This window comes from Liolophura sinensis, chromosome 2, assembly GCF_032854445.1.
Source record: "Liolophura sinensis isolate JHLJ2023 chromosome 2, CUHK_Ljap_v2, whole genome shotgun sequence".
Classification (NCBI taxonomy): domain Eukaryota; kingdom Metazoa; phylum Mollusca; class Polyplacophora; order Chitonida; family Chitonidae; genus Liolophura; species Liolophura sinensis.
This window is the reverse complement of record NC_088296.1, coordinates 24,264,184-24,285,528: the sequence shown is the minus strand read 5'-3', so window position 1 is coordinate 24,285,528 and position 21,345 is coordinate 24,264,184.

Here is a 21,345-nt window from a genome sequence, read left to right as displayed (position 1 = left end):
TTAGTCCAGTCCTTACATAATAATGTCTTCCATCGTAAAACTGAGAATTCAGTTTTTGTCAAAGATGACTTAGTTGAACTTGACAATGTGTCGAAGCAGTCTGCTGATTTTATTTAGTGGACAAGACCCAGCTGTTCAAAATACACCTAATAAGTGTATTAAGTCATGTAATATAGTTAAGATTTTAACAGAACACAGCATCCAATACAGCTGCACAGAGAAAAAAAATGCCACAACATCAGATTTAGTTCGTATTTAATATACTGTTCTTTTTGTGTCATGATACGAGCTTGAAGTACTGATTTGAAGATAAATGTGGTATAAAATCACTTTTGAACGACCTGGTGATGGTATACTTGTGTATAATGTGACTTCTTTTCATGTCATAACCCTTGCATTTCTTTTTCTCTGGTTTACACATTGTTCTTAGTGATATTAGGTACATGTACGGTGACACGAGTACCTACTGGTATTCATCAGATGGTCGCCAGTGTCACTTGGTTTTGAGGCCGTGGAAGCACTGAAGCTACTGAACGTGTAGCCCACCCTGAGGAGGCCCGGCTATGAGGCCATGATGGTGAACCACATTGTCATCCAAATGATGAGTATGGTGTATATGTGGTGTTGAATTCTCATATTTGCTGGTTCTTTTTTTCAATTCAGGTATGGATTGGCTATTTACAATGTTTTGTTGTTTTTTTTTTTTAAATTGTCGAATGGTTTATTTTAAAAGACTGGGTATTCAATTTGTGGTTTAAGAGACCAGGCGTCTGGTGCTACTGTGTACGTACAATGTAGATGTAATTCAGTGGAGTGAGATAGTCTGGAGTACGGCCTAAAACACCAATCAAATAAATAAATAAATACATTAATGGAAGAAATCTGCTGTGTACGCACAACGTACGTGTAGTTCAATGGAGTGAAATGGAGTTAAAAAACTGTTTTAACAAGGATGTCGGTATCAGATGACATGTCTAGGCTTGGAACGGGTTTTCTCGTTTAATTCTTGTGAATCAAGATGTAAATGTAAACTTCTCATTAAATGCTAGTTGTTAATCTTGACCAGATTTTTTCTTTAAGCTGCAAAACAAGCTGTTGTGATAAACCTCTTGCTATTTCTGCAGTACATGTATACAGTAAAAGTGTAGTGGAACTAATCAACATGGGGATAGTTCTCAAACAGTAAGGTGTAGTAGAACTAATCAACATGGGAGTAGTGCTCAAACAGTAAAGTGTAGTAGAACTAATCCACATGGACATAGAGCTCAAACAGTAAAGTGTAGTAGAGCTAATCCACATGGACATAGAGCTCAAACAGTAAAGTGTAGTAGAACTAATCCACATGGCCATAGAGCTCAAACAGTAAAGTGTAGTAGAGCTAATCCACATGGGGTTAGTGCTCAAACAGTAAAGTGTAGTAGAACTAATTAACATGGGCATAGAGCTCAAACAGTAAAGTGTAGTAGAACTAATTCACACGGGGATAGCGCTCAAACAGTAAAGTGCAGTAGAACTAATCCACATGGGCATAGAGCTAAAACAGGTAAAAGTGTAGTAGAACTAATCCACATGGGGTTAGCGCTCAAAACAGTAAAGTGTAGTAGAACTAATTAACATGGGATAGCGCTCAAATAGTAAAGTGTAGTAGAGCTAATCAACATGGGAGTAGTGCTCAAACAGTAAAGTGCAGTAGAACTAATTAACATGGGCATAGAGCTCAAACAGTAAAGTGCAGTAGAACTAATCCACATGGGGATAGTGTTCAAACAGTAAAATGTAGTAGAACTAATCCACATGGGGTTAGTGCTCAAACAGTAAAGTGTAGTAGAACTAACCCACATGGGGATAGTGCTCAAACTGGTTGATGGTTTCTTCCTCTGAGTTTGCGATGAGCATCTAGCATCAGACCTAGAGTGAACATACGTACCGATATAGACCCAGTCGTTAAAGATAGAGTTCCACGAAGCCCAGTTTATAGTTGTCCAATTTAGTTTTTTTTATCAGAACATATGTTGTGAATTGAAATCTTTTATATGTATATATTTTATATGCGCTGCGCTTTTAACATGTACTTTTTTTTAGTGCAAGGAAATAATGTATTGATGTATAACCCTTTTTTTATATTAGACGTGTATAACACATGCTTGTTATAAAATGAAAAAATGTATTGATTTTCAATGTTGATGAAATGTGGTGTACATTCATGATAAGGAGTTTTTATCTGAACATAGCTGTGTCTTGGATTTGTTTGAGTTCTCTGTGTTACATAATGTCTTCTCGTCATTTAAATTGTGAATTTGATGATAGCGCTCAGGGTATTGTACTTTTTTAATTGTTTAGTTGTGCCAATGTATAACTTGTCAAAAATGTTAATCTTACATATTACAGTTGATAATTTGTTTCACAATTATATCGTATATTATATATATGTCGATAACGCCGTATAAATAACAGGCTTCACATCTTTCGCCCGAGTGACCATATGCGGGAATGGTTCCTCGTTAGATATATTAACGCCAACACTATATCGCTATCGTCCATGTACCTGCCTTTGTTTATCATTGGATTTTCCCTCAGAATCGTTCTAATTTTAAGTACAACTAATCAGTTATGCTTGCTTCCTCTCCGGCCGTACGTGGGAAGGTTCGGCATCAGCCTGCGGATGGTCGTGGGTTTCCCCCGGGCTCTGCTCGGTTTCCTCCAACCATAATGCTAGCCGCCGTCGTATAAGTGAAATATTATTGAGTACGGCGTAAAACACTAAAAAAATAAATAAATAAATAAATCAATCAATCAATCAATCAATAAATAAATAACTCAATCAGTTACACAATCAGTTACACAATGAGATGAATATATTTCTCCCCACAGATATTTTCACTGCGTGATTTTTAATTTTAAAATGTGGAGATACTGTGCTTATTACGATTTTATTTTTGTATGAATTTAGTTTTTATGTCATGCTTGAAATTTTAATCATTGTACATGTTTTTAGAAGAGAGTTTTTATTACTGTGTCGTGCATAGTTTATGTCGCAATGTATCTGTGGTAAAATATTTAGTGAATACAAATAGTCCAGATATGACTGAGCAGTATTCACTTTTTATTTAGATACCAGTCTAGTTTTCGGACATAAGAATTTGGAGATCGCCGTCTTCTGAATGGAGATACAAAAGGGTGTTTATTTTCTATTTTTAATTAAATATATTGGTAATGAGTAGACTCATGCATGGTACGCGTGGTGTGTCTGAATGTTACATCGTATGAAAGTTATTGTCTGTTCAACATTTTATGAATAAAATTTTATTCTAATAAAGATTTTTGTTTTCTTTTCGGACAGGTTAGTTATTGATTTAGAGGTTATTCGTAATTTGCAGTGAAAAGTAGCCAGGAATCTCTGACCAAAGTGGTCTCTGTGAGTCCAGCTAATGCCGGCTTCCTCTCCAGTGTCACGCGGCTTCCTCTCCAGTGTTACGTACAAGCAACCTACGGATAGTCGTGGGTCTCCTCCTGGCTCTGCCCAGTTTCCTCTCATCATAATGCTGGTCGGCATCGTGTTAGTAAAATATTTTAGAGTACATGTATACCGTGTAAAGCTTCAATCAAATAAATATTGACTCATTTCCTGACATATACAGCCTTCCAAACAACAAGCATTCGAACACGCGACCTAAAGTGGCCTATACCATGAAAAGCTCAGTGAAAACATAAAAGATCCATTTGTCTTGCACAATGTGTAAACTATGACCTTCTCTCATAAAATAGTCTTACAAGGTGACATTACCCAGTCGAGAGATGTGTGCCAGCTGGCGGTTAGTATAGTGGGCCACCTGAGCCATGTGTCTCACAGCTATGGGTTAAGTTTTACGCCAACCATGGTCATCGCCATCGAGATAACTTTTTCCAGGACAACAATTCCTTGCTCCGGTATTCCACTGTATCGTATTAAGGTCGCATCTGGGGGTTCTCTGCATGTGCTAGGCTGCTACTATACCAATACCGACCTCCATACCACTCGTGTACCTCCCGTAAACCACGAAGGGGCGTTCCAAGTCTATCTTCGCAAGCCCCGTTCCCAAAAGTACCTAAAGTATTAGTTTAAACGAGGAATATGTAAGAGACAATGTATAAAAAACAAATGAAGCTGGTAGTGTGTAAAGGATGGAGCAGTCATCTGCGTTCTATGATGCTGGGGAAAATGTGGATATTATATGTGTGCCATCCAATTCAAGTTTCCAACTCGTTGCCCGTAAACATTTTCCACATCAATTACAAATATCTACTTTGTCATACTTAGCAATATTTCTCACGTGACCGACCCAGAGATAAGCAACAAAAGTTAAAGGGGAGATTGTTTTATTCAACCATCAGCGTACAACCGGATGTGACATATAAATCGTATAATGGTATACCTTTGACAGGAAACTGTAGAGCTTAATTTACATCTGATAGCGAGAGGTATTGTATTGCTATGGAATGGTGTCGGTCAACTTCATTCAGCGTTAACTGAACATCACGAAAACATGTTTACCACCCCCAGAGCACACAAAAAAGATATCTTACCATACCATACAATACAATGACTATTAGCAGACATTACAACCTACCATTAGACTAGGTGATAAGTGACTTTAAAAAAAGACAAAAAAGCAGTTTAACAATCTGGAACTGTTGGTTTTGGTGAAAGAACGCCCTCGAAACAATCACGTCCGATCTACCAATATAGTTGGGATATCCGACTAGTAATTTCGTTCGATGTAGAGACAGCAAATACTCTCATTCTGAGTGTATCGCTACACTTACTTAAGGCTAGAGTGTATGACTAGTTCAAGGTACAATGAAAGGAAAATATAGCAATGGCTTTCTCTATAATACAGGGTCTAGCATTACACGAGGCCACGTCTGATTCTCTTGTATTACCGACTGATTACCTTATCGTACAGGTGACATGAACCTTCTCTGATTGACAATTTCCAAACATTTTGATCACCTCTTCCTATGTGATTATTGTATACGGTTGTGAAAGACAGCAAGCAAAACCTGCCATGTCACAGCGCTGGAACTGGCTTGAAGCCTACGGGAAAGCAGGAACCTCACATGAGCAAATTTTGTTTTTGAACTTTTCGAAGTCAAGTGCAAAGTTCGTATCTGATGTCTTGGTAATAGACAAAACCCGCTATCTGTTAAAGAAGATTTATTAATAGATCTATTGACCAATGTCCTTATTGACACCCTACACTATTTTAACATGCACTAATCCCTACGCTCTTACCACTGTGCCTCACCTTATAGAATGTTATATCACCTCCTTTAACTAAGAAGGGAAACAACTTACCAAACACAAACGTGTGAAAGAAACAATTGTACTGCTGTATATTAATACACAACCATTTGAAAGAAGTCACAGAAAAGTGGCTCAACTGCCATTCACAAGAAAAGTGGCTCAACTGCCATTCACAAGAAAAATGTTTCTTAACTTTGCACAGGTACAGGTTCGTGATATTCCTTACCATTTGCTCCATTATGTCCACTCCAAGTACACATATGCATGCATGTGATGGTTTTGTCAAGCTCATATCACTGATTGACGTTACTATATGTACATTTGTTTACATTTTATGCAATGTTTATCACATGGGATGTACATGGAAACGCAGGTTATCGAAAATAGCACTAGCTACAGTTGTTACGGGCGGGACATAGGCTCTCGCACTGACGGTTTACCACTTTTTGTTCACATGGCTAGAGAGCCGGGACAGGAGAAACACAGGGCGATGAGGTGTCTGGCACTTCAAGGTTTAATGGTTTAAATAGGTATAGATGTCATTTGGAAAGTGAATTAAATAACAGTGTTATCATTAACAATCTATAAGTATTTGAATGCAAGAACACATCCACGGAGATGTGTGAGCTAATTCCAAAACTAAATTACAATAACCTCAACAGCACACGCCAACCACTTGTCAGCTAACCCTCAACAATGTATAAATTAAAACATAATTTAATTAACAGATGTACATTTACAACTACTTCTGATATTCTGATAATTTTTTTTTGTTTGTTTGTTTTTTGTTTTACATGTGTTTAAGCTTACGTGTACATTTCACATTTGGAAAAATAAATTCTTAAAAAAATGTTGAAGTTAGGTGTTGACGCTGGAAATTGTTGCTGTGAAGAAATGTGTCAGTGTTATTACCTAGAGCTGGTAGCAGTGGTTTGTTCACTCTTGTCGTTTACACATCTTCACTCACTCTTAGCCCAGCGTATGGACACTTTAGCGCCTGAGTAATTTGCCACGTTAAACCTTAGAATGCCAGAGGTATTGCCTGTTTCGTTGGCACAATGTTTCTTCTGACTCTTATTTCATCACTGCTTATTTACCTTGTGTGATATCATCGTATTCAGCCTATGAGGATAGATGAAATATGCTGATCTGGTTTTGACTGATCATGTTTGGCAATTATCTCAGGTATCCAAACTAAATTTGAAACAGATCCGGGTAAAACTCGTGTAATAATTCTAATTGCCACATTTTAAATTTGCCAACAGTTCCAAATTTAACATACACTGTATCCAGTCACTATATGTATGTACAACGTTTAAGCTTATTTATGTACCTGCTATTATTCCTGATCAACAGTAAGTAACAACTAAACATACGGATAATTAAAAATGGAGAGAAGTCTAATATACACAAACATACACAGCAGGTATGCCAAACGGGTATCATTTCTGGCACACTAAAACATGTCACCTTGTTGTTCCACATCTGCTACAAATGTAAATGAACATATAGAGCTTAACTTTACAGCTGTTGTGAGTATTTGTCGTACAACTTACCACCTAAAACATTTTCTGGAAACTTTATTACCATCTTGTACATTACGTGATAATTACCCCATACAACACTGTGTCAAAACCTAATTACCATCTAAACCATTGTCTGATAACTTAATAACCACCTATAACATTATGTGAAAACTTACCACCTACGCCAGTGTGATCGTTCACATAACTTTATTGGCTGTTGTATAATAGATAATATACACAAAAAATCAATCGAAAAACAATAGCAAAAAACCCCAACAAAAGTATCTTCTCCTTGTGAAATAATTTCTTAACCCTAAGGTGTTGTTGTTTACCCACATCAACATCATCTGACATACTTTTCCATTGTGACACAAAGCACCCATAAAACTTTAACATTCCAATTAAATATACTACTTACATGTAAATACAGTAAAAATACTAAGAACAATAAACTTTACTTTACTTAACATGAAATGCTGTGACCATCTCAAAGTACAGATGACAGTTTGTATGAAGGTAAACTAACTGTTGTTGACAAGCAGAATGATGTTTCTAAGCCATTTACGTTAAGCAAAACTGGGTGAAATCTTCATAAGTGACTGTCATGGACACTACATACAATATAAACATGCAAAAAAATGTATCATAAACCTAAGTAAATTGGATGACTCCAGGCAAATTCTGTGACCCCACAAACACAAGACAAACTAATCAAGACACATTGTAGTTTCCAGAGGTTTTAAATGTGACTGACATCATACATGTAACTGTATTTTAAAGCTGAACAAGTCTTTCAGCCATGTTGGAGGTTAGATTGTCAGCTGTGCTCCCTTATCATGACTATGGTGGTCAATAAACTAGTTACCATGTAAAAACATTTGCCTGCATCCAAGAAAACAGCCAAAAAAAAAAAAACACCACGGCAAACTCTCTGATACCAACGGTTGCACCAACAACTATGCATGCACAATCAAAAACAATTCATTTCAAAGATAATGTATTATTTGATTGGTGTTTGACAGCAGTACATAGAAAGACATTTATAACAAAAAATAAAAAAAATAACACAGATCAACAAAAAGTCAGCCAGAACATGCACTTGGAAAAGAAACAATTTTCCTTTCCATCACAAATTTGTAAATGAAGCACATATTCTAAACTAATCATGTGGTAAACGGCAAACAAATGACTGTTTTGTGAAGCATCAAATGGTGTATCATTTCTTTCTCTTCCAGAGACGAGGCCTTTGTTTTCTTCTTGCCTGAACTGCTAGGACTGAGCAGGCTGGCAGTGGCACTACTCAGGTCATCTGGGCTGTTAAAACCTTTCTCTATAGCAGCTGGGCTTAGCATGGCAACTTTATCAACTCTGAAGAAAAGGGAAAAACAATCTTATACAAAATCAAGACTTGCAAGTTACTTCACCTAAAGCTATTATTCTTGTACAAAATGGGTAAAGTTTGATGAAATCTTAATATTCGTCCCAAATGAAAGTTTTTGAATTGGTGATTAAATGAAGGGTCAACTACATATACGTTCCGTCTGAACTATTGGCGTATACATGTACAGTTCCAGTGATCTCGTCATTTTACGTCACCATTTAATGTTTCGTAGGACTGAGCTCGTTAGATTTCACAGGTATCCAATATCCGCCACCTGTTTTATGCACATCATTGGCCGAGCAGTTTCTCTCATCTCTTATAATATATACCAGCTTCCATCTCTCACAATACCGAAACTCTGAGCACAGTCTGATGTTTAACACTATATTCCTCTTGCAGGCTGTTATATCTATTTCCCAAAATAGTTAATGAAAAAATAACTCCAAACCTAATCAAATCTACACAATGAAAACAAAATCACACAGCGTATACGTGCAACTTTTTGATATTTCAAAACAAACTGGAAGAAGTAGATTAGTAAGCCATGAAACTTTGGGCCAAAGAACAGTGTGAGGGTGAAAGGTACATTTGTCGTAGGACAGAACAAAGCAAGGAGAGGTCAAAGTTTATGTTGTTTCAAAGTCTCATACAGCATTACAAGTAGTAAAAACGGTAGTGTTTTGACATGGAGAATGCTTTAGTGATAGTGTATTAATGCTTTAGAAACTCCAAGGGCGGGTTTGCACATCTTCACCATTTCAATAAGCACATTCACATGTTAAGGCATATTACTTTGCAGTATACTGGTTTAGTATATCTATTATAATTGGAAAAAAATCTTTTTTTTAATTCATCCAATTATGTGTTCACAAAATATATTGATTAACCTGTATAATCACAAAACAAATAATGTATCTGTTAAACAGATGCAAACATCCCCATAATACAATAATACATGTTTTAAGTAAAAGCAGCCATTTTAAAAGGCAACAAAAAAGAGCAACAGGAGCAATGACAATCACAGAAACCGGTGAAGATAAGGAGCGGCAAACTCGGAGAATGGATCTCTTAACTGTGGAAAACTTTGCTAATGCCACGCAACTCTAAAATGATACCACTTTCCAGTCCATCAAAAAGCAACAAAAAGAAAAAAATACTGCATTGACAGGACTTCTTCACATTCATGTAGTTTAAAGATCCATTCATTGTGGCAACAATCAACCAAATAAAAAACAAACAAATAATGAACAACATAAAATATTGACGACACAGTTTGGGTGTCATCGTTGTGTACTACGTGTCTGACTTCAGGTCATGACCATGGTGACAGTGCAGCAGAGGTCATCACCTTGGTGGCACAGAGGCTGAGGAAGGGGTGGAAGGGGTGGAGACTGAGGAATATTTTTGGCGACGTTTATTGTACCTGTGTTTCCGTGGTAACAAATGTGAATTGAGCAAAGCATGTAATCATGCGGATTGGTGAAGAATGAATAACAAGATGAGGACATGGTAAGACTTTTGGACGAAGAGTAATGTGGCTTAATTCAGGATATGATTGGTATGACGGGAATGGGAAATTTGGGACTGTTGGCAAATTTAAAATGTGGCAATTAGAATTATTACACGAGTTTTACCCAGGTCTGTTTCAAATTTAGTTTGGATACCAGAGATAATTGCCAAACATGATCAGTCATAACCAGATCAGCATTTTTCATCTATCCTCATAGGTTGAATACGATCATATCACACAAGGTAAATAAGCAGTAATAAAATAAGTGTCAGAAGAAACATTGTACCAACAATACAGCCAATGGCTCTGGCATTCTAAGGTTTAACGTGGCAAATTACCCCGGCGCTAAAGTGTCCATATGCTGGGCTTAAAGTAAGTGAAGATGTGTAAGCGACAAGAGTGAACAAACCACTGCTATTTGCTCTAGGTAATAACACTGACACATTTCTTCACAGCAACAATTTCCACCATCAACACCTAACTTTAACATGTTTATAAGAATTTATTTTCCCAAATGTGAAATGTACACGTAGCTTAAACACATGTAGAACAAAACAAAACAAGAAAAAAAAATCGCTGAGGATCTACAACTAAGTCTGCTCACTCTCTGACTTGGTCATACACAAACGCATACGCCATAGACACCAGCGTCTCTAACTCTGCAAGTGTTTTCACAATTTTCAACTTGGAGCAAAGCTTAGAGCTGAAAGGGGAGATAATTTGTTGAGTACCCTTATGCGGTGCATGATAAAGGGGGAGACAACTACACGTACGTCCTGATACGGTAGTGAATTATCTAGTAGTACATTTGATGCTGATGGACAGATGAATGGAGGGAATCAGACTGTAGCCGAGAAAGCTATTGATAAAGAGGTGGAGTGTGATTACCTTCTCTACCAAAATTCAAATATTTACAATATCTGAATACAGGTACATGGTTAAGGAAGTTGTCACTCACTCAGGTACAGACAATTTTTCTGTCACATACAAATAAAAAATGAAGTGAACGTTGAGGGAAACACATACAGTGTATAGTACATGTATATATTTAACTTACCAGTTGAAGTTTTATATTTTCATATTAGTTTTACAACTGCACAACTACTAGAATAATTTAAAAAAAAACTTTCAAGGTTGAGGTGATGAGAATTTGCTTCTGTCATATTGCAAAATTCATTTCATGCCATGGATTTAACATGGAAAGATTTCAAGTAGTTGAGAATTGGTGCAGTGTTACATGGCGCCCATACCTGAAGAAAGGCTTGCTCATCATGATAATGGCCTTTATCATCATGGTGGGGTGGTCAGTAACAAGCCTTTTATGCTCTTCTTCAGTCTGAAATGACATTTGTTTATTGTTTATTTATGTATCTGGGTGGTTTTTTCTTTGGCATACTCATTTTTCATTTATTTGATATGCTGTCACTGATACTCTCGGTTTCACTACAGAATAGCATGGAATCTGATGTCTTAAAACCATTTTACTGTTTGAAAAAATACTAAAAAAACTAAATTAAACCATTTGCATGGACAATGTTTTAAATCTTTGCTTTGAAACAGACATTCATAAACCAGTTGTCAAGTAACAAGGACGTTCCTGTTCAATAATCACAAGACCGATTCCATAAACGACGAAAAACACAAACCACCAAGGAACAAAAATAGGATTGAATCCTGCAAAACAAAGCAGAAAAAGAAAAAAAGTATACTCTAGGTCTTTGAATACTGAGCGAAATTCGTATTCAAATCGTGTACCATGCTAGAATGTCAGTTGCTGATAACGGAATATGTATCTCATTTGCACATTGATTGCAACTGTTCACATATCCAACATGGCGATCTAATTCACTACAATGAATATACAGCTCCTTAAGAACTGGGATAATCGGAATTAGACAGAATCATGAAGCAGAGCGAAAGAAATTCTGGATGCTCTATCCATATTTTACTTAAAAGAGAATTATACTCATTGTAAAATTGAAGAAATTCGAAGTGAAGGTGTTTGATGAATGTCTTTCATCCAGTATTTACTTCATTTTACTGTTTTCTATGTCTTTTAAACAATTCTAAAAGGTCTAATTTAGGTGAAGATAGCCATCGCTTTAACTTCTGAGCACCAGAGAGAAACCTAAAATCCTTTCAAGCAAATCAGTCATCTATGATTTTAGCCTACCTCCTGGCAATCATCTGATGGCATCGTTTCAGTCAACTAAAGCTGGGCACCTGTCGTCGAGGCGTAGCTTCGTGGAAATACACGATCAGGTAGTTTTCTGCCACCAGCAGCTCCAGTGTGCCGATCACATAACTGAAACACGATAACAACTGAAGACCGGCAATAACCAGCGGTTGAGTACGACGGGACTGACAGTTCTTATGTTTTCATGATACTGGCTGAACGGGAAAGTTGAACATGTTACAACGTCACTAGCACAAATCAGTGGTGATGTATCATCAACAACAGGTGTGTTCTCATACTCTATCTCTGGGAACCAACAACAACATGGAGGGTGCTGGGATTTGGTGCAGAAAAAAGACACTGGTACAGACAGATTTCAACTGGTGTCAGAATACGATGTCAGCTAAACATACAAGAGTGAGTGAGTGCTTGGGGTTTAACGTTGTACTTAACAATTTTTCAGTCATATGATGACGAAGGAATCATGTAAGGTAATCTGCCTCCTTGTTGCAGGACGGATTTTCACAGCTCTTTTATATAGATTTGTTTGCCTTATTTATTAGTGTCTTTTGCTAATGTTTTACTCAATAAATATTTCACTTATATGATGTTGGCCACAAATACGCTGGGAGGCAATCAAACAGAGCTCGCTGGAAAGCCACGACCATCTGCAGATTGCTGGAAGGCCTTCCGAGGTACATGTAGAGAAAAAACAAGGATGAGCTCGACTTGAACTCACAATGAACACATTAATAATAGGCCTCCCGAGTCACGGTTCTGCACTAGCACGACTAGCACTAGCATGGAAGCTCGGACTTGTTTGACAGCCTTCGAGCCAACAAATATAAGTGTAAATCTTGCAGGTACTCACAAAAATAGGTTTTCCATGACATAGCTGTAATCTTTTCGACTCCTCTCTGGGAAGTAGCAACCAGAGAACACAATCATCGCATTAGGACTTTCTCCATAGTAGCCTAACAATAAAAACAAGGGTACCATGAACAAATACATTGTTTTCTTGTTTTTAGGAAAGACATCACCAGACTAAATGTATGGATAGACACAGATAAAGTATCTCACGTAAAGTTTTTAAAGCATAACTTCTTATTTTTGTGATGCACAAACGAGACATCGCAGTTCAAAGTAAGCAAAATCACAGACATTCAGACAATCAAAAGCGGCGACATATTTCTTTTTTAACTAATCCTGAGCTGGCTATTTCTGTAAATCTAGGACACAGCTCCTTCTGCATAGGTCACCCCAGCACTATTTTGCCTTTTAACCATATGTACGTGGGATACCAGTATGAGGAACAGAACACTGTGTTGTGTGTTCCGGGCTTTCCGGGAGTGTTTTGCCTTTTAACCATATATACGTGGGGCACCAGTACGAGTGTTCCGGGCTGCTCTATCACACAGCACACCCCATGGCCTCGTAAGAGTTCCTGATTAAAAGTTGATTTACAGACGTACCAAAGGTAATAAAAGTAGCTAAGGCTTTTGGTCTGTTTCCACCCCTTTTCTTCAATAACTCTAATTACTGTATATATTTACACTATTTGTTGTCTTTTCTGAAAAAATCTGAAAAAGTCCCAAAAGACAACACGTAAAACGTCTGTAAAAAATTTATAGATATGTCTGAACTAGAATTAACTGCCTGCAGATACTGCACATTAACTTGAGTTTGGAAAGGTGGGAAATTACATGTAGGTGAGCACTATAAACAAAGTTACGTCTGACTACGAGGCTACAGAATCACTGAGTTGTCTCCCTTTTATGTTGTGTACATGTATAAAACATATATTCACTACTTAACGCCTTCCTGTTTCAGGAACACAAACCAACAAGGTTTCTATTTGTTTTTGACATAACAAATTACACATATGGCTCCTCCAACAGAAATACATCATAAATTTATGCAGATATTTCCAGAAAAAACTGTAAATTTAAATGAGAGAACCCTGCTTTACTTACCTCCATGTAAGAGAACTCACTTGCACGGCTCCACAACGGTCATGCCAATCGTGAACTGCTGATCTCCGATCGTGACCTTCCGTCATTTCTTCTGGTCATCCGACTCTTCCTCTGCAGTGTATTTTGGGATAGCTTCTGCAGCTGGACTTACAGCAGGTGTATCATCTAGAAAATAAACAGCTATAAATGTCCGCTGAAGTCAAAGTACACGTATAAAACAAACACAAAATAAGAAACATTTCCGTTTGTGTCATTCTGTTCTTCTGGTTTTGATTTGTTTTTTTTTATACAAAGTCCAAATGTGTGTTGAATTTCAATTGGGCAGGCAAATTTATACCTAATTCGTTGAAATGGCTTGATTTTTTTCTGAACTTGAAAGCAGTGATAAATTAAATGGCAGCAGGTTAACCAACAAACGTCTAGACTTATATTACAGTTACAGGTAACCAACAAATGTCTAGACTTGTAATACCGTTACAGGTAACCAACAAACGTCTACACTTATACTACAGTTGCAGGTAGCCAACAAACGTCTAGACTTATATTACAGTTGCAGGTAACCAACAAACGTCTAGACTTATATTACAGTTGTAGGTAACCAACAAATGTCTAGACTTATAATACAGTTACATATAACCCACAAACGTCTACATTTACATTAAAATTACAGGCAACCAACAAACGTCTACACGTATAATACAGTTGCAGGTAACCAACAAACATCTCCACTTATATTACAGTAACAGGTAACCAACAAACGTCTAGACTTATAATACAGTAACAGGTAACCAACAAATGTCTAGACTTATAATACAGTTACAGGTAACTAACAAACGCCTACACTTATATTACAGTTAGAGGTAACCAACAAACGTCTAGACTTATAATACAGTTGCAGGTAACCAACAAACGTCTAGACCTATAATACAGTTGCAGGTAACCAACAAACGTCTAGACATATATTACAGTTACAGGTAACTAACAAACGTCTACACTGATATTACAGTTACATGTAACCCACAAACGTCTAGACTTATATTACAGTTGCTGGTAACAAACAAACGTCTAGACTTATAATACAGTTGCAGGTAACCCACAAACCTCTAGACTTATATTACAGTTGCAGGTAACCAACAAACGTCTAGACCTATAATAAAGTTGCCGAGAACCAACAACCGTCTAGACGAATAATACAGTTGCAGGTAACCAACTAACGTCTAGACCTATAATACAGTTGCAGGTAACCAACAAACGTCTAGACTCATAATACAGTTGCAGGTAACCAACAAACATCTAGACTTATATTACAGTTACAGGTAACCAACAAATGCCTAGACTTTTAATACAGTTACAGTCAACTGAAGCAGCATAATTAGATTCATACATACAGCCTCATTCAGGCGTCAGGCACAAATGTCAAAGTCAGCCGTCACTTTTGTCCCCTTAACCAGCAGGAGTCTCCCGAGTGGAGTGAAGGTGTTTATGTAAACATTTAATACAGTTAATACATTATACCACCGACAAAAGTAATTCTGAGGTTGTTTCTCACAACATGAGAGGTTGATCAGCATACAATGACTGAAAGACTGTAATAAATACAATGCTGCAAGTTATACTTAACATATTTTTAATATATACTTAACATATATTTAACAAATACTTAACATGTACTTAACATGTATTTAACACATACTTAACAAGTAAACAAACATTGCTATTACTGTACACTTGTATATATTTCATCAACACAAAATTTACTTTAATACACATTTTTCTACAGAGTATAGATTTCTATATATCTGGGGCAAGTTTTTATAACATTCTTTCAGTCTTTTTATTATTAAGCTAGATGTACATGTTTTTGTACATTGTGTGTATCAAAGAATAAAGTACAAAAACGCAGGTGTAATAGGTCAAAAGCTTAAAAACACCATAATTTTATATTAATATAAATTATAGACAAATGATAAACTCACAAGACAAACAATCAAATCAACAAACAAATTATAAAATCAACAGACAAATAATAAAATCAAATGTTAAGAATGAAAAGAACAGAAAGTAAAGACTGTAGAAGAAAAACTGCACCATATCAAATGTTTAATTTGATGGTCCGAGTATTGACATGTACTTGGTTGTTAAATCACAACAGTGGCCTTTTGATTTTGGTAGATGTTTGGTACTAAAAGATGAATGCTAGGCTCGTAGTTCATATAAAGCGTTTTCAATGTAGCAGCTTTTAAGTGTACATACCTGGAAACTGTTAATTTTTTACAGAGTGACTTTCACACTCTCATTTATCTCCTAGCGGATGCCATGGATGTTTAACTAACATCTCTCTCCTTAATTAGATGTCTTAACTGCATGGTAACTTTATTACAGGACCCTGGGTGTTGGCAATCTCTGGTGCATTGTAAGGTTATGCTGTCTGGATCGAGGAGAAACTTTCTCTTTTCATCCGATTCATCCAACTCACATTGCAATGTGATTGTCTGTGGACGTTTTGACCTTGTTGTAAATCTGACAAGCCCAGCACTTTCTGAAGGCCAACGTTTCTCGTAAGACAGATTTTCCACTGAATGTTTATATTAACTCCCACACGGTCTGTTTCTGTTCCTCCCCTGCCCTGCTCCTGGAGGAATGAATGAATGATTATGGCTTAATGCCGCTATTTTTGGAGAAGACTCTTTATTGTGTACAATCTAGGAGCTTCCAATGCACGACTGCAACATCAATGTCCGTCTTGTGAGGCAAAGATTCTTTGGTCTAGTTTTTGGATTGCTCTTCCAACTATGTTGCTATCTTCGCCAAGCTCGGCAAAGTGATAGGAGGCTCGTTTGATTTTGTCCATTAGAGAACAACTACATCTGCATGATAATCCTTGAGACATCTTCTCTGCTTTACTGCTAGGATAGTGTGAGCGCACAATTTCATCTTTAAAGGACGAATATGTTGCGATCTCTCAGAAATGGTTTGGATGGAACGTCCTGGATAGTTTGCGTATCCCTCGTAAGTCTTCCACAAGTTATAGTTCACAAGCACCCTGCATAGTAAAGTCAAGTCTTTTGGCGTGGTGAAAATGATACTACAGTCAATTCTTTTCTCATGGTGCAAATGCTACGGAACTAGCAGTCATTTTTTGTCAATTCCTGTTGCCTGGTGTCCACCACTCAGCGTGGACTGTTCCACAAAGCTAATCTTCTGGCGATATCTAGGATTCAGAGTCATCATCACAATAATGGATGATGCTCCTTTTGCACAGTAGTTGCTTCATTAATGAATGACATATCCATTAAGAAATAGGTTGTTTAAAACAAAAGAACACATTTATACAAGCTATACCTTGAATGAAAGAGCTACACAAACTATGTGAAATTTTTTTAGAATTTTTAATGTTGTAGTAAGAGAAAAATAAACGTGTTTTCTACAAAATCCACCGATTCCATGCACACTGATAGACCCGCCATGTTTTAGGCTTGTCCTATCAAACGCCTCCTTCCCACCTCTTCAATATTCATAGTGACGTCAAGGTGCTTAAGGTTTTACTCTTACCATATGATTAACGTGCATTTCCAATCTCAGCTAAATGCGTATGTATATCGTGATAATCGTAGATTTTAAGGTCGGTGAAAGCCAGCTCTAAAAAAGGGAGAGTTTGGGGTGTACTAGAGGGCCACATCATACCCACATGCGTGACTGTTGTCTGCCAAACTGTGTCTGGAATGCCATGTCCTGAAGAGCTACTGGGCAAAGCTAAGCACGATGACGTATGTAATCTGTTCAAATGGCGACGTAACGGAGACTTCTGAGCCTTCAATGTTTAACTATTAAATACTCAAACAATAAGCCCTGCTGACAGAAAATTTAAATATTTTATTGAGCTTTAGGTGTAGCTCTTTCATTTAAACTATGGATTGTATAAATGTGTTCTTTTTTAAGGGTCCATTCAGTTAGTGAATTTATGGCTCTATACAACTATGTCTCTGCTTTTTGATGTGGTAGTTTAGTACTATGCATTTATCAGGTGACAAAACTCTACCTTAACCCACCGTAATAATGGGCGTAAATAAAAGAAGAACAGAACTTAGCACAGAAACCGCTATCAAACCAGCTAAAAACCGTACAAATATTACATGTAAATGTACAGCCACGCAGTTGAATATTCAACTAATAACGTATCTGAAATATAGACAAAACGTGGACTGCTAAATTTTCTTTGCTTCATAAACAATCCAACCACCATATTAAAATTGGTCTTATTGGCAGCCCATGCTGCCTTCCTCTCCGGCCGTACGTGAGAAGGTCTGTCAGCAACCTGCGGGTGGTCGTGGGTTTCCCCCGGGCTCTGCCCGGTTTCCACCCACCATAATGCCGGCCGCCGTCGTATTAGTGAAATATTCTTGAGTACGGCGTAAAACACCAATCAAAAAAAAAAATCATTTTATCAAAATGTGTGATGAAGGTACCATTGCAGAAAGGGTTATTATGTCTTAATTTACTTCTACTGACCCATAAACATGTTAGTACCAATCAGGTTTGGCCACCTCAGGTGGTACCAATATCATGTCTGACCCATGGATAATAGTCTCGCCTGTAAGTTACAGTAAAATGGATAAGTGAAGATTTTTGAATGGGTCGGCATGTACACAGTGCCAGCAGGTTTTTGCATGAAGACCTAATGGAAAAAACACGTTTCATTCAAACCAATCGACCAAATTGCTAACTGTAAATATACTATTAATCGTTATTATGTTTTTTATGAGTACTATGGGTAGGAAGGCACTATTACGTTCATTCCATTTGCACATGTTACATACGATCCTAATCATAAATGGGTAGAGATCTCGTGCAAGATTTTATCATGTCTTGACTCCGACTTTCTTCGCATCACATGTTAGTGATTTGAAACAGCGTTCATCAAGAAGGGTGAGTAACTGGAAATCTGGCCATGAACAGCAAGCCATCCACCTTGTTTGGTTGAGAAGGGTTGTGGGTGTTAGGTTTAATTGTCAGGTAAGAAACATGTCAGTAAGGTTTCGGTAGAAATTTATGTTTTAGATTAGCGCAAGTTTGGACAAATTCAGGCTGTTATCAGAGGGAGTAGGGCAAGGGTGCAAGGCAAGTCTGTCTGACTAGAAACATACCCAGAGTCTGTCTTCTGGTCACATGAACACAGTGACACTTCACCAACAAGAATCAAAGTGAGCATCATAACGGATTTCCTATGTGTGGTGATTTCCCTGTGTCGTAATAAAAAAAAAATCATCCACCTTCAGCTGTTAAGTTTTCACAAAAAGAGCCAGAAAAAGCAGTTTTGTTCAGCGTAGTACATGTAGTTTTGTCCTGAGAAATACAGGTACTTCAAGTCATTAAAGTTATAACTATTATTAGGTGTCTTTGAACTTTAGGCATTAGTTTTAATGTAATGGAATAAATTTCACATCATTGTTTTAACATATACATTGTAGTTACATGTATACTGTTACACCAGTAAAAGGGTTTTGATGTGTACTTGTACATGTATACATAATTAACTGTAAGCATCCATCTCCTCTACAACAATTACCGGCATAAAGTTTTATTAGGATTCTGACTAAGTTTTATATGCACGCTGACAATCTCACAAGGTAAACTGTCGATAGGTTGATAAGGCGAAATATTTTGTTGTCTAGTGTATAAAAGTGGACTAGTTTTTATTGTGGAGGTTTCTACAGCTTTCATTTTCATAGTTACTGAACATTTTGAACAGACATTTCCCAATCCTTTAAAACAGTGAAACTGTCTTTATTATCCACGATGGATTGTGATTTGACAGTTTTCATTCCATGATGGTATCAAAGAATGGAGACAGACACTGGATAACTTCTTGACTCTTCTTAAGCTCAAACAGAAACCTACTTTCCCATTCACGCTCGGAAGCCATTCCAAAAGCGTCAGGTGTAATGACGTCCAGTGTTCACAGTCTGACCCCTCTCCTGCCATCAAATCTATGTTTGGGTGAATTGTACGCTTAGTTTGAAGAGCTAGAGAGACTGAGGGGAAACTAAGTGTTGTAGGACGCGCTGAAATCAACAGATCATACGGGTCACACGCTTATCTCCCTTTAATTCTCGGTCCATTTCTAATAAGCCTCAATGGCATTTCAGGCTACGTACTATTACCATTTAAAATATGGCAATAAAAGAGCAGATGTGGCCAAATCAGAACCCATTGGTAGACAGAGGCCTTGAACATGTTGAAATCTGAGGTTGAAGGTCCTTTCTTTAACCACTAAAGCGACAAAGTTTGAAAGAAATAAAGTAAGTAGTACTTGGTACTTACCAACGCATTGGCTACTTTAATGTACTAACCATGTCGTGTCTAGCTAGGTTGCAAAGGTCATCCACTCCATCGAGTAAGAAATTGGTACGCTGCTTCCTTGTACTGTGAAATTTCACGGCATTTGGACTGAAAGAAAAAAATGATGCCGCCTAAGTTGCAACTATGGCTTTTAAAACGCTAACTGTCCAAGCTTAATACTAAAAAAAATTCCAGGCTTTACATAAAATAAAACACCAAAAGAAAAGAAAGCATGGTGGCTCCCTACTTTAAGTGAAAAACCAATAACAGAGAAAGGGCACAGCGATAGGTAACTAAAAAAAAAACAAAACAAAAAGCCTACGGAGAACAATATGAAGTAACTGGAATACCTATTGGGCCTTTGTTCCAGTTTTATTATTTGGGGGGGGGTGGGGGTGGGGGTGGGGGGGGTTCCATCCACCATAATGCTGGCCCCCGTCGTATAAGTGAAATATTCTTGAGTACGGCATAAAACACCAGTCAAATAAATAAGTGTTATTAAGGTGTTCAAACCAACATATTCTGCATCTATGTTTATACTTTGAAGGACCAATTAGCCATTTGACAGCACACAGGTTATTTTTACATGTTTTCGAACCCAGAAAATTGCAACTTTTTAATTTTTTTTTCTTTTTTTGACAATTTTCAGAAAAAAATTGCATTCTTCACACATGTGCCAAGTTTATTGAAGGCAACAGGATTATATTTTTGGTGTTTTCTTGAGAGATATATGTCTACATAGCATTATTTATCAGTAGAGGTTCGTAGATGAAATAGTTCAAATCTGCAAGAATAAAATCCAGTGCATTCAGTATATATATATATATATATATATATATATATATATATATATATATATATATATATATATATATATATATATATACGTTCTGAAACCTTTCCAGCATAAGAGTCTAAAGTCTTATCGTGAATTTTTAATATACATGACAAACCTGAATACAGTACATTCAAATACTTCATGTGTCATTTTCGTGAAAAGAATAAAGGTTTTCTGTGAAACATGTTAAGTTTAACAGATTATTTCAGAGAGCATTAGACATACAGAGCTACATTTGTGTATGGCAGTTACGTGTACGAGTAGCTGGGTTGGAAACAGCCAACCCTGACCTTAAACATTAGAGGTATGCAAATGGGG